The sequence below is a fragment of the Coenobita brevimanus genome, chromosome 63, assembly GCF_032717465.1.
Source record: "Coenobita brevimanus isolate Jiangsu-jjx chromosome 63, ASM3271746v2, whole genome shotgun sequence".
In the NCBI taxonomy this organism is placed as follows: domain Eukaryota; kingdom Metazoa; phylum Arthropoda; class Malacostraca; order Decapoda; family Coenobitidae; genus Coenobita; species Coenobita brevimanus.
Genome location: NC_137016.1, coordinates 10,579,975 through 10,594,974, shown reverse-complemented (window position 1 = coordinate 10,594,974; position 15,000 = coordinate 10,579,975).

The following is a 15,000-nucleotide window of genomic DNA, read 5'->3' as shown; positions in this document are numbered from 1 at the left end:
TTGTAAATATAATAATAAGAAATGACGTCAGGGGGTCAAAGGTCAAGTGAAGAGGTAATTTACTTGGTCAAGGAGAGTAATATCAAAATCAGTACGATGATGAATGGCCTGTTTAATTTCTTTATTATTATTATTATTTTTATTACTACCGTATTATTATAATAATAATATTATTATTATTATCATTAAACCTTTATTAAGAATATATTTTATTACCTAATATCTGCGGCTATTACAGTTACATTTTCATTATAAGACGACTCTTTCATTATAGGACGACCCTCTCATGACAGTACAACCTTTTTTTCATTATAGGACGACCCTCATTTTAGTAAAGGACGACCCTTTATTTATGAAGAGTCAACCATTTCACTCCAATGACAAATTTTATATTCTTTATTGCTGCTACAGGATGATTCTATTCGGCTTTGATTATTTAATGAATGAGTTAGATACAATCTTCATTAACCCCTGCACTACAACAGGTCTGTCCTAGGGTGAGTAAAATTGTCTGGTGGAGGCAAAAGTAAAAGAAAAATAATCTCCCATGGAACTGAAGACACTAAAATTATCAACATTTCAGGACAAAGCTATAGTAAGCCCTATCATGTGAGAGTCTGAAGAGGCTTGGTGAGTGAATGTTTTGCTGGTATGGTTAGAATCTGTGAGTGGTGAAGGCCAGAGTCTGTAAAGAGTCAAGGTGTGAGTCAATGTCAGAGTCAGTGAGAGATCAGGGTGTGAGTCAAGGTCAGAGTCAGTGAGAGATCAGGGTGTGAGTCAATGTCAGAGCGAGTGAGAGGTCAGGGTGTGAGTCAGTGTCAGAGCGAGTGAGAGGTCAGGGTGTGAGTCAGTGTCAGAGTCAGTGAGAGGTCAGAGTGTGAGTCAGTGTCAGAGTCGGTGAGAGGTCAGTGTGAGTCAAGATGCAGGTGAGGTGGTGATGGTGGGGTGGCTGTGGCTGTGGTGGGGGACGGGATGGTGGTAATGAAGGACTGTATCACCGCCACAAATGGCTGGCATTAATTAAACGGCCTTCCTGCCTTTGTCACGCCGGGATTGATGGCGTGGCCTCGTAATTAACCGACTAATTTTAGTCTTCAGTTCAAATAAAAAAAAAAAGGAAAGAGGTCCGATAGACGATTGTGACGATTATTGCCTAAAACGTGGCTGGGGAGTCTGCACCACATACATCACTTCTAAACACGATGCAGGCAAAGGATTTTCGTCTCATCACCTCTCCTCCTCCCAGTAATTCCCTTCAGTGTTGCAGGTGCTGGTATGTTGCTGTTCACTGGCCACTCTTCTATAAACTCCCTACCTACTTGCTTCCCCCATTACGACGGGCACGCAGACTCCATGAGGACCTAAACACTCTCACCATTTTTCCATTCAAATCTCTAATGCAATAGTTAAGTGGTGTGTTCAGTCCTTAGTGTACACAAGATCCTGTGTGTGCCGTCCTCTTGCCGATGACTTCCAGGCTTTCACACACAGTGAGTCCAGTCATCCCGATTCTATAAATCTTCATACTGGTTTTGTTTGACCTTCCTCGGAAGGGACAACTTTCTGCGTAATATCAAGCAATGGTTCCTTCTTTCTGCATCAAAAGAGGAACCATTTTACATATAGATATTGCACATTGAAAGCAAAGGGTAAATTGAATCAAACTGAATATCGCTTCTTGATCTAGTATGATAAAAATATGATCTTTATCCATCACGTAAAGACAGAAAAAACAAAAATAGACCCACACCCAAAGCCACCAGCATAAACTTTACGTACAAACATAAATACACATCCCATGCCGATCCAGTGCCAACACTACCAGTGTGACTGGGGCCAACCCTGTGCTGGCTGGCCACAGGTGCTGTGGTGTGGCCTCACCCTTACCACCTCACCCTGATGCCACAGGTGCTGTGGTGTGGCCTCACCCTTACCACCTCACCCTGATGCCACAGGTGCTGTGGTGTGGCCTCACCCTTACCACCTCACCCTGATGCCACAGGTGCTGTGGTGGGGCCTCACCCTTACCACCTCACCCTGATGCCACAGGTGCTGTGGTGTGGCCTCACCCTTACCACCTCACCATGACGCCACAGGTGCTGTGGTGGGGCCTCACCCTCACCATCTCACCATGACACCACAACCGCAACCCTGGCCACTGTGTCGGGGTTACGCCTTGGACGGAATGGGTCGTATTCAGAAATACTTTAACGTTAAGCTGTGCAAAAACAGCTTTTATATATGAACTTTGTGTATAAGATTAGTAGGAAAGCATTATGCTACTGGAATGGATGGATACAGCCTTCATTAACTCTTCCACTACAAGAATCTCACATAAGCCAAATAATATCGTCCAGTGGCAGCAAAAATAAAATACAAAAAGACGTCCCTATATTGAGCCGGGTAATATCAACTGTTCCTCATACAGCAAAAATTAACTCTTTCCATAACAATATCACTGGGAGAGAATATTACCACAGGAAGGGGTTAAAAATCAATCCCCACACGACAAAGGGGCTCTACTTGGCGGAATAAAATCGTGTTGTGGTGGCAGACAATCAGAAGAAAATACAAATCGCTACCACAGTGAAGGGCTAATCTACCTTTCTTTCATAACGCCATTTCTCATAAAGCCGCAAAATACAGAAGTAATGAAAGAGAGAGAGAGAGAGAGAGAGAGAGAGAGAGAGAGAGAGAGAGAGAGAGAGAGAGAGAGAGAGAGAAGAGGGGAGGGGTAATGGAAACAGTAGGTCGGTGAGGATGAGGATGAGGGTGAGGGCTGAGCGTGGGTTTTGGGACGGAGGGGGAGGGTAAGTGTGACGATAAGAGTGAGAGAGAGAGAGAGGTAGGGGGTGAGGGTTAAGACAAGGGTTAGAGTTACGGTGGTGGTGGGCGTGAGGATGGTGGTGGAACAAAGGGCTGGAGTGGATGCAAATGACTGGAGGCGGTGGTGGAACTTGGTGTACACAAGAAACTTATAAATTCTGGAGTAAAACAAACAGTAAGATAAAAACACACGTGATTTGGACTCTGCTGATGATACTGTACTGCTTTGCGGAAGTATTTACGAGATGCAGAGGGTGCTTGCTTGTCTGGTGGAGGAAGGAGAAAAAGTGGGATTGGTGATAAATTGTGGAAAGACTGAAATTATTAATATGAACGTGGAGAACCAAATCGATTGTGTAATTGGGAATAATGTGGTGAAGAATGTAGAAAACTTTAAATATCTGGGAACGATTGTATCATCTAATGGGTCATTAAACAATGAAATTGAGGAGAGGATTAGACAGGCTTGGCGAGCAGTTGGAACGTTGAAATCTGTTTGGAATAATAATATGCTTTCGGTACATACTAAAGTAAAAATTTACAAGTCCATGGTTAGACCAATTTTAATTTATGGGCATGAGTCATGGTACAGTACAATTGCAACAGATCAGAAAGTATTAGGATTTGAGAATAAAATACTGAGAAGGATTCTTGGGGTAAAGTGGCAAGACAGAGTTACAAATAAAAGAGGAAGGGATATTACGAGAGTGGAACCAGTTAATGAATATGTGAGACTGTCTCGCTGGAAATAGCTGGGGCACATATATACAAAAGAAGGCAGTTTAATACAGGATGTGTCAGAGTGGACTGCTAAAGGAAGAAGAGGCCGAGGTAGGCCGAGGGAAACCTGGTTGAGGACAATGAAAAGAGAAGCATGAAAGAAGTGTTGGTGGGACCTGAAGGAGATGGCAAGAGACAATTATTGGTGGAGAGAGTTCATTGAGGCCCTATGCATCGTGTGGGGTGCCACAGGAAATGATTGATTGATTGATTATACAAAGAAATAAAAGAAAAAATATGAAAATACTGACGGCAATATTTTCAACAGTAAGACAAGTAACAACGTAAATAACAAGTTTAGACCAAATGAAAAGAACAGTGAAGCCTAAATGCATTAAATAATGAACAACTAAGACACCAGCGTAGTGGGTAATTCATAAAAGCCTTGGTTCTACACTTTGTGTGGCATCAGGGTGCACTTAAGCTGTGAAATATTCCCGGTGATATATACGTAACTAAACACTTTACATCAGGCACTATATTTTATCGTTATGGATATGGTATGCGTCACCATTATTCTCTGTTAGTTTTTATAGTACCCTAGAGGTTTATGAGGGTAAGAGGGAACATTTTCTGTTAGGTATTGGCGGGACATCTCTGGCCTCCAGTACTTATCTGATTCCCGCTCGGCTAACAGGCACAGTTTCACGCCAGGATGACACTCACCTCCTGTTGAAGACAGCAAAAGAGTTAGAAGAATGACCTATGTTTGAGCACTGTATTATCTTTAATATGATGGCAGCCTTCTTGTTCAACTCTCACTGCAGACAGACAATTGAATTTAACTCAGGAAACATCTTTCGTAATGAAGGGACAAGGAATGCCAGCAGTTTTCTGGCTCAAGTAACTTTTAGGGACAAGTCTTTAAGGAAGTACAAGTTTGTCTTAAGTGCGTTTTCTCAAGTACTTGCCCTCATAAAGTGTTTCCGCAACAAGAGATCCACTTCTACAACCGTCCTGCGTTACGAATGAGCATTATAGAAAGTATGTTCGCAGGCTGAAATGACAGATGAAGAATGTTAGTAATTCCTTCAGACAAAATGACACTGTCGTATATTCATGTGATATTATCCAGGACACAAGAGATAAGAAGTCCTTCTGCAAAATATACTAAAATAAAAAATAACTGGAAAGAAAATGTACCTAAAGTAATTAAAACATTTTGAAATGTATCAGATGAAATAAACTGAGCTCGTTGGTGAGGAACATCACCATAAACATGACTCTTTACCTTTCCAAGACGTTATGTGATCTACACATAACAACATTAACTGACAAGATAAATGCACTTACTCGGCTGGCAAATACTACAGCCTTCTCTTTTGAGATAAGGATGGGAAGAGCAAGAATGTGTTCGAAATCCTGCTTCCTGTACCACGGGATTATTCAAGTATTTTGACAACAGATGCGAGAGACTTAAGCGATCACATCCCTACAATATGTCCGATAAAAATGTTGATTTTGATAATGACTTCAATGATAAATAAAAAAAAATACTTCCAGACCTTCTCCATCCCACAGGCATTACAAAGCAAAAATTTGTGTGGATCGTTCAGTCTTTGAAGTACAGCTGAGGATTTCTAATCATAGTAAGTGACAGAATGGAAGCCAAATCTTGCTGGGCCTTCCATTAATACTTTTAATTATTGTGATCCCTCTCGCTCTATGCATTAGTCGATACGGGAGTGGAGATGATAATGAAAAAATTATGGAAAAACAGTGACAACGATTATCGACCACTGTTATTTTCACTAATACTGCAACTACTACAACTACCTCCACTAACATTGCAAGACACAGCCATCTCCCAGCTTCTCATTCTAAGCAATCTACACAACTTTTCCATTTCTCTGTAAACTAACCAAGTGCAGTATCGCTCATCACGCTACCCGTAAATACAGAAACTTATTTCTTCTCATCCAGCGAAAAATGATCCGGTGGTGTCAATACCCCTCCACCAACTCTCTCTCTCTCTCTCTCTCTCTCTCTCTCTCTCTCTCTCTCTCTCTCATCACCTAGCACACCTCCTGCCCCATCCCACCTCTCCCTTACACACCCAGTCACCTTTTTACCATCATCCTTAATCATGCCAGGCCTGTCTAATGAAAGGTCCCTCTGGTGAATTAAGCAGGACGGCCATGGCGCTATCGGAAGAAAAATGATACAACAGATATCGAAATGGACACGGAGCTTAAAACACTGAGGGCAAAATCGAAAAAGAAAGATTCAGTTAAAATTGACATGAAATGGAGAGTTAAAATGGACGGCTGATGGGGAAGCTCAAATTGATTACAGTCAGGACGGGGTTATCGAGAAAATATAACACGACGGGCAGTGAAAAGGAAAAAGATGTATAATATGCGACTAGAAATATATAAAATGGCAAAAACTGACAATGGCTACTCAACACTCACGGGTTCCTGCGACTCATTCTCAGCTGAAGGAAATCGTACAGCGGTAACCGTCAATCGTACAGCGGTAACTGTCAGTCGTACAGCGGTAACTGTCAGTCGTACAGTGGTAACTGGCAGTCGTATAGAGGTAACTGTCAGTCGTATAGCGCCAACTGGCAGTACTATTGTCCAGTCACTTTAACTTGGCCCAGATTTTCGTCCTTTTGCAGCTTATTTCCAGGAGGTCAGTGACAAAAAATACAATACTATGGCTCTACATTCTTTCCAAGGCACTTCTTCGTGACTGGCATCATATTCCGGTTTTAATGTCTTTTTATAGCAAAACATTCAAGGTGATGAGATGACAGTTCTAGGCCAAGTGAAAATGAACAGAGTATAGTTGCCTCGGCCAAGAGAGGGTTAAGGGCTAAAACATTAGTACACTCTGGATCCTATAACCCACTCTCGTTAAATCATCTGGCGTTAACTGGAATAAGTACTAGAATTATCCTGACCATGACAGGGCAAAAAGCTAGTGGTACTTTTGCAAACAAGGATAATGAAACAAACAAGTGAAATGGAACAGAAGCGTGAAAAGGGACCTGAAGATGAAACAAAAAAAAGTAAATGAATATGGAAAAAATATTAGACTAGAGAGCTGGAATAAACGAAAGCAACCCAGAAAGAGAACAGGGCTACTAAAAAAAATACTAAAACAGACAAGCGAAATGGAGAACCAGTGTGCAGAGCTGAATATAAGGCGCAAAACAAAAAACAGAAACATATAGAAACTCAAGAAAATTAAAGACAAATGATAAAATCGACAGAGATGACTAAATAAAGAGCCAGTAAACATGGAAGAAGAAGAAATTGCAAGAAAGGATGACGGAAACGACAAGAAACAAACTGGAATACTGAGCAGGAAAAACGACGCAGAAAAATAAAGAAAAAAAAAAAACTGAAGCTAAAATCAAGAGTAGCAAAGGACTCATCAGACAGGCTAAAAATAATTGGGTGAAAAAGGACGAACGATGGAGAGATGAAGGGAGTGTGATGGGCGGGGTGGAGTGGTGTGTGGGGCTGGCTTGGCGGGTGTGTGTCTGGCGTGTGTGCAGTGTTTCGGTGGCGATGTGTCAGTCTGTTGCTTAGTGAGGAGAGGCGCTAAATATGGGTAAAAGTTTATAAAACAGACAGATAAAGAGACAGATATATAGACAAACCGACTGAAAGCTAAAGCTATAAAGAATGAAAACATATGGATCAAGAGGTGTGTGTGTGTGTGAGAGAGAGAGAGAGAGAGAGAGAGAGAGAGAGAGAGAGAGAGAGAGAGAGAGAGAGAGAGAGAGAGAGAGAGAGAGAGAGAGAGAGAATTGTCATACTCGACTTCACTAAACCATGCACAACATTAGCCTTGCTTGCAAATTTCACTCCCTAAAACATCATTCCCATTGTGAAGTTAGGCGAGCTATTTCCTCAGTCTTTACCTAAGTAGGCCTACCTGCTTTCCAACCAAACACACTACCTACTTACCAGCCGAACACCTTACCTACCTACCTATTTACTGGCCAAACACCTTACCTGCTAACCAGTAAAACATCCTACCTGCTTACTATTTTCCACCTTGCTACCCAACTTGCTTATCAACCCTACACGCTGACGCTGACAGCCTACATACTTATATCTATCACCCTACCAGCCTCCCTACTCACCAACCTACCACCTTACTTGCCTACGTAAAACCCTACCTGCCTACCTATTTAACATACTTTCCTACTTGTCTACCTAATCACCTACCTACCACCTTACATGCCTGTCCACTTATCTACCTACCATCCTAGCGGCCTACCTACCTACTAAGCAACCACACAAGCTACCTGATTGGCTTACAGCTTCGTACCCAGAGTCAAACGTGCACGTCTTGCACGATCATCTTGTGTCTAGAACAAAATAACAAGGGTAACTTTTATTTTCGACTTCTACGCTCCTTCATGGATTTAGATAAGGGTTAACTTTTGCTATTTCTGTCTAGCTCTTTTGATTGGTGGACAGACAAGGTTGATGGATAGGTAGATGACGCGGAAGGAGAGATACTGCGGAATGGGAAATGATGCTGTAAATACAGAGTAGGATAAACTAATTTCATTTTTATCCGACTCCCAGTCATTCCCTTCTATGAGGCACGGCAGTCCTTGTTTTCATGATCCATCAGCAGGAGTTGCTGTGCGTCACTTTATGGTGACAGTTGGTGGGTACTGCGGAATTTCACGCAGTTTGGTGTACTGGCCACAGCAAGGGTTACTTTATGGCATGTCAGTGAGTTTGAGAAACAGAAATGAAACTATGTAACAGCAACATAAATGAACTCTTTAAGGCAGCGGCATTCACCTCCTGGGGTATAACATAATATGGTGTCAACCTTAATAAAATATCAGTAACTATGCGAAGATAAATGAAGACAATATTAACACTCTCAGGCTTTTATGGCTCACCTTCATGCTGAATAAATTCATTTGATATTAGGCGAAACTGAGAGTCGAAGCGGCAATGGCGATGCTAAATCCCCATAATGTCTTTCAATCGACACTGCCTTACCAGAACAACCAGACCAGTAAATTCTGCAGCCATTCCACCAAATCTGCGCAAATACTGTACTTAATACAGACACAGCGAGGAAACAAAGGTGAAAGCTGAATATAAATATAAATAAATATATATATATATATATATATATATATATATATATATATATATATATATATATATATATATATATATATATATATATATATATATATATATATATATATATATATATATATATATATATATATATATATATATATATATATATATATATATATATATATATATATATATATATATACACACACACACACACACACACACACACTGGACAGAAATGATAGATAGAAACGATGCTACCAAGCCAGCCAGTGGCAGACGTGGCCATAATAATCTCAAAAGTAATTAGCCTCACAGTGGACCTAACCATATTGATATAACCTGTATTGGCCATTAACCTTAACCTCTTAATTTTACCGCATTTGTCGTTCCTGCGGCATAGTTCCGGAGACGCTGTACCACTTCCTCCAAATATCGTGCCTCGTTTACTCGTCACTCAACAGACTCGGCGACAAGAACGACGGTACCGAGTGGTGAAGATGGACGAACAGTTTTGTGGGCGTGGTTATTACCCCTTGATCTTAAAGGATGAGGTTGTTGTTGCTGAGGCTGGATGTTTGTTACCAGCGTTACCACACACCCTGTCGCCTGTCATCAGCGTTACCACACCCTGTCACCTGTCACCAGCGTTACCACACACCCTGTCACCTGTCACCAGCATTACCACACACCCTGTCACCTGTCACCAGCGTTACCACACACCCTGTCACCTGTCACCAGCGTTACCACACACCCTGTCACATCTCACCAGCGTTACCACACACCCTGTCACTTGTCACCAGCGTTACCACACACTCTGTCACCTGTCACGTCGTACCCTCGCCAAATCCTCTTGCAGTAATGTTTGGCAGAGGGAGGTGAAGTTTGTGGGAAGTTGTAATGAAGAGGATCAGTGTGGTGTGTATGGGGTGGGGGGGGGGGGAAATAGAGAGGGAGAGGGAAGAGGAGAGAAGGAAAAGAGAGAAACGGAAGGAGTATAGGAGTGAGAGTTGGGGGAAGTGGAAGAGAAAAGAAAAGGGATGGAAGAGGAGAGAAGGGACGAAGGGAACTGGATGGTAAGGCAGATGGAGTTGAATGAGGAAGGGGGTGACGAAAAGGGGAAGGGAAGTGACACTGGGAGGGAAAGGAAAAGAAGAGGGAATGGAAAAGGAAGGGGAGAAAATGACAACCTGAGAGAGGGAATTACATAAAGAAAAAAGAAAGGAGGAAGGTGTGTGAAAGACAGACAAAATATACAAGTAAAGGAGGAGAGGTACAAATAACAGACGGGTTGGTCCTTTCGTGGTGCTGTTTGGTAGGAGAAGGTTTTATCTCACAAAACTATTCTATACTAGTTAAAGAAAAAGTGGTTAGGTGCAAGAGAGTAGTGACGCTAGGTAAGGAAAATAAAACACTGATAGCAAAAATTATAGACTATAGAGAAAGAGGGAAGGAGGGGAAATAGGATAAGCTGAAGGAGAGAACCAGCAGATAGGAAGAAGTGCTTCTCCATTATCCATGTCTATACATCGTCCCATCAGGGAGCATATAGGGCCCCACCAGGAGCATAGGGGCCAGGGTTTTGGCTACTTCTAGTCCGAGCTTTCAAGCCGACAATGATCAGTTACTATTCCCTGAGCAGTATTACGCGAGGAACAAAGCTAGCTACCCATCGAATATACTGTAGAAGGTTTTATGGAGCCACATCTGGCTGGAAATGCTTCTTAACTCCACTAGGCTCATACTTCGTTATGTAGATACCATCCAGCGTAGCGAAATGGTATTCAGGACTACAAGGAGCCATTTGGCATGTCACTCAGTGTGGAGTTGCCTCAGTTGAAGGTAGGACTATACTCAGAGTGAGTGGATGGCGACAAGTTTCCGCATTTACCACAAAAAAAGTAAATAAAGATAGAAGATTGATATGCGCTCGAAAGTAAAGAAATAGGAAGAGAAGAGGTGGCAGGGTAGACTTCAAAAAAAGAAAAGACAAGACTACCCGTCATCTGATAGCCAGAGTAGACTGTAATAATACTGGTGTTGCTAGATGAAACATGTCTATTATGTATCCATCCTAGATGACTCCCAATGCCATGGCTGAGTGACACATGTGAACTAAAGTTGTGACTCTAAACAGCTTTTATTAATAACTTTTCCCTTTACAATCAATATTTTCTAATATTTGTATTTTCGACACAGACAGACAGACACAGATACATTTCGTACAAAAATAATGACCATCGATTTCGTCTACCTGGAGCAAAATGAAGAAAAAGAGAAAAAAATACAGAAACAAAAATAAAAGGAAGATAGGGGGACGGTATGTGGTAAGAATGAGACAGAAAATGGGAAACTGGAGTAAGGAGATGGGGAAATATAAATTGTTATGGGTGTAAAGAAAGTTAGGGAAAAAATAGAAAATGGTAAGACGAAGCGAGAGGGAGATTGTATGAGTGGAGAATGAGAAACAGACAAACAGAGAAGATGGGGAACAAAGAAGGAGGGGGAGGGGGGAAAATAAAAACGGTGGAGAGACAGACAAAAAAATGGAACCAATCGAAAGTGAAAAACGGAGACTGAAGGATGGTTATGCTGACAGAATGAGATAGAGACTGAAGGAGGCTGAAATATTGAGAAGAAGGGAAGATGAAAAGCTTTGAAAAATGACAGGTAAAACTGAGACAAGAGGGTGAGAGTGTAATGAAAGAGGGAAGGAGACTGAAGGATGATGTGTTGAAAGAATGAGGAGAGAGAGAGAGAGAGAGAGAGAGAGAGAGAGAACGGAAGTAAAGACAAAGGGGAAGAGGGGGAAGACAAAAAAATGAAGTATGTCAGGAGATAATGAGAGAGAGAGAGAGAGAGAGAGAGAGAGAGAGAGAGAGAGAGAGAGAGAGACGCTTAGAACAAAAGACGGGAGAAAGGACAATACGGTCTTTGTAAATATTACGGAAATTGTACCTCCCTCTTATGAGTTGGGCCTCTCCCTTTTAGTATTTTATTCATTTTTCCACGAAACGGATCTAATTCACTGGAGGGTGGGTGACAAGAGTTTCCTAAGAGTAAGTTAATACTCGTTCTGTCAGCCCTTTCACTGTAGGCACAAGTCTATTTTAACCATCTCAGTCAACGCTTGCAGACGATTTGATTCAGCTGTGAGTGAGTCATAGGAGTCTGGCAGTGTTAAGCATTGATGTGCAGATGCAGTGGCAAAGCTGAGAAGGGGAAGAATGAGAGAAGTGTAAAAAAGTAATCGATAAAGATGAATCTCGGGGAAAGATGAGTGCAAGAATGAAGAACGGGAAGTGATAAAGGAAAGTTTGAAGCCGAACCAATCAAACGTTCACTGCAACTTCTAAACTGGACAAACTATAAATCATGCATAAATAACGACTGGATGACTTTCTTCCGTCCTCTTTAACTTGCATGGTGAAACTGTCATCTCGCCATCTTAGAATGCTGAGATGTAACTTTAGGAGGTAACACTGGAATATGGTGCTAGTCACGAAGCGGTGTTGTGGAACGATGTAGAGCTTAGTACTTCTCTCTCTCTCTCTCTCTCTCTCTCTCTCTGGACGTACGGTAAATAAACTACTAACTGGGAAAAAAAAAGCTCTGATGGGGAAAAATGTTGGAAAATATAGTTACTAACGAAGGAATTAGTTTGTCATATTTAACCTTTTTAGTACGATGATATTTTATTCTTGACACTTCTTCGTAAAGTTTTATTCTGCTTAGAGGAGGAGGTCCATAGTGAAGGGTTTTCTGGTAATTTCAATGAATCCCTTTCCAGTGTGATGATCGTTTCTTTGTAAGTTACCGCCAGATGATATTTTATACAGGTCAGGGGAGGCATCTCGTACTGACTTGATTATGACAAATATCATTACTGTACTGACATCATCATCATCATCATAATCAGGAGCAGCAGCAGCAGCATATCACCACCCCCATCATCACCATCATCAGCACGCAAATACAATCTTCCCCATTTATACTCTACCATAATACTGTACTAAAATCTGGTAAATCTCCAATATCCTTTACACAGCCAACGCATAACTCTCTAGATTATCAGATGAGTGAAAACTGACACCAGTGAGTGGATGGCTTCCAGATCCATGTTTTAGTATTTTCAGACCCCCGCTGCTGCCATCAGTCAAAAATTACCACGTGACAGGGAGAACACGTTTGAAGTGGTGATATGGGGGGGGGGTTGTGTTACCTCTAATTGCTTGTTAGTGGCAATTGTCAGTGGTAACCAGTATCACTTTCATGTATACCACTGACAACAACAACATCTACAACAACAACAACAACAACGACAACGACAGCAACAACAATCGGTATCAACGACAGCAACAATGACAACTGTTGCAACAACAATAAATACAGCGACAACGACAACAGCAACGACAAACTATTTTATATCTATTTTAATGGTAATAATAATTCAACAAATACATAAACATGAGTGAAATCAGCAACAGGGGTATTTATACGAGCATTATCAGCAACACTATCAACAGGGAACACTACAGACTAAAAGCAACGACAACAACATCACGGCAGAAAACAATTACCTGGGTTATGGTTTCGACGAGAACAGTGTTAAACTGCGTCAGTTCCTGACCCTGACCTCTTGACAAAAGTTCAGGGTCATAGGTCACAGCTGTAAAAAAAAGGAAGAGATTTAAACATTGTGGTCCTTGTTCCATGCCTCTTCATTCTCGTGGCATATGCATAATTCAGTGATTTTCATGCTTATCATGACTTGCAGTTAACCTCTGGATTGTTTTCGTCAGCAATGAAATTAGCTGTTTCTTAAAATGATCCCTCAATCACTATTTAAAATATCGTGCAATACTGTTCACCCAATTGTTTTTCATAATGCTACTAGCATAGAGATGATATCATCATCATAAACAGCATCATATCACCAACATCATCCTAATATCATCAGATTTCTAGTCAGTCCAACTCAAGGGAGTAAGACGTCGCTCAACTTTATCCTTCTCTTGTCCTAATTGTTATTAGCATGTTTCATCTAGTCCCAGCAAATCTCCCAATCTCACGACGCCATCATGTTCGGTTTGCCTCTTCCTTCCTCACTCCACCCCTGGGTTCCTACCTTAGTTACCCCCAGGTACAATGGCTATTCATCTGTTTTACTTGTTCTACGAAGGACGAGACCATCCACATCCATATTTGCTGTTTCCGGACTCAAGTGTTCATAACCTTAAATTTTGTCTTCTTTTACTCGAGGAAGTTCTCTATGTATCCTGATGACATTTAATACAATATTATCCATTCCATTCCTCTCTTAGCACTCCTTTCTGTAAAATCCAAGGAGTATATTACACCCTCCGTGTCCTATCCATAAGTTATAATAGGAAATATCTGTCGTCTAATTACTTAGCTGCCAAAACCCTCCATCACATTCTTGTTCTTAGTCTGATTTTCTTTTTATTCACTGGGTCTGCTTGAAGTACCTGCCCAGGGCAAAAGTAAATGAATGAAAATACGACAGTAGATGGAAGTGAAGAGAAAGAACCAAGAAAATGAGAGAGAGAGAGAGAGAGAGAGAGAGAGAGAGAGAGAGAGAGAGAGAGAGAGAATCCCTTCATTATAAGACACAACCTCTGATTTTCAGCTCAGCATTTAACGACCCTAGTCCTCATCTTCACAAATTTAATAGGATCCTCTTCCTTTAATTATGGTTCCTCATTAAAATTTAGATCCTTTCATTCCATCTTTTTGCATCCGAAATGTCACTCACTATGCAGTATATCCACTTTCGCCCTCCAATCTCACTCCTCCCCCAACGAACAACTTCACCCCACAACGCCTATCCTCACCACTAACCACTACCCTCACCCCAAACCCCACCCTCTGCTCCCACTGCCATCCTCACCCTTACACCCATCCTCATCCTCATTTTTATCTCCCCCCCACCCCAAAACCAAATCCACCCACACCACCACCACCACTTCTCCCACACCTACTTTTGCTCGAACTCTCACTTCCACCCCGGCCCTATCCTTCACTCTCCACATCTGTTTCAGTCGCCTGTTTCTTCACGCCAGCATCTCAACACACACACACACACACACACACACACACACACACACACACACACACACACATATATATATATATATACTGGTATACATATACTCGTTCTTATCTATCACCTTCCTTCCTGCCTAATTTTCCTCTCTCTCTCTCTCTCTCTCTCTCTCTCTCTCTCTCTCTCTCTCTCTGAAGGCCACACCCAAGACACCCTCATCTCCAGCGACCGAAACTAGTTTAAGACGATGGT